Genomic DNA, 291 nt, shown 5'->3' on the forward strand with positions numbered 1-291 from the left:
CCATTTGCCTCACGCAGTGCAACACATCTCCTTCGCATAGAGTTGATCAGGTTGTTGATTGTGGCCTGTGGAATGTTGGTCCACTCCTCTTCAATGGCTGTGCGAAGTTGCTGGATATTGGCAGGAACTGGAACACGCTGTCGTATACGTCGATCCAAAGCATCCCAAACATGCTCAATGGGTGACATGTCCAGTGAGTATGCTGGCCATGCAAGAACTGGGATGTTTTCAGCTTCCAGGAATTGTGTACAGATCCTTGCAACATGGGGCCGTGCATTATCATGCTGCAAC

Source organism: Sinocyclocheilus grahami, unplaced genomic scaffold, assembly GCF_001515645.1.
Source record: "Sinocyclocheilus grahami isolate Dianchi unplaced genomic scaffold, SAMN03320097.WGS_v1.1 scaffold1191.1, whole genome shotgun sequence".
NCBI lineage: Eukaryota > Metazoa > Chordata > Actinopteri > Cypriniformes > Cyprinidae > Sinocyclocheilus > Sinocyclocheilus grahami.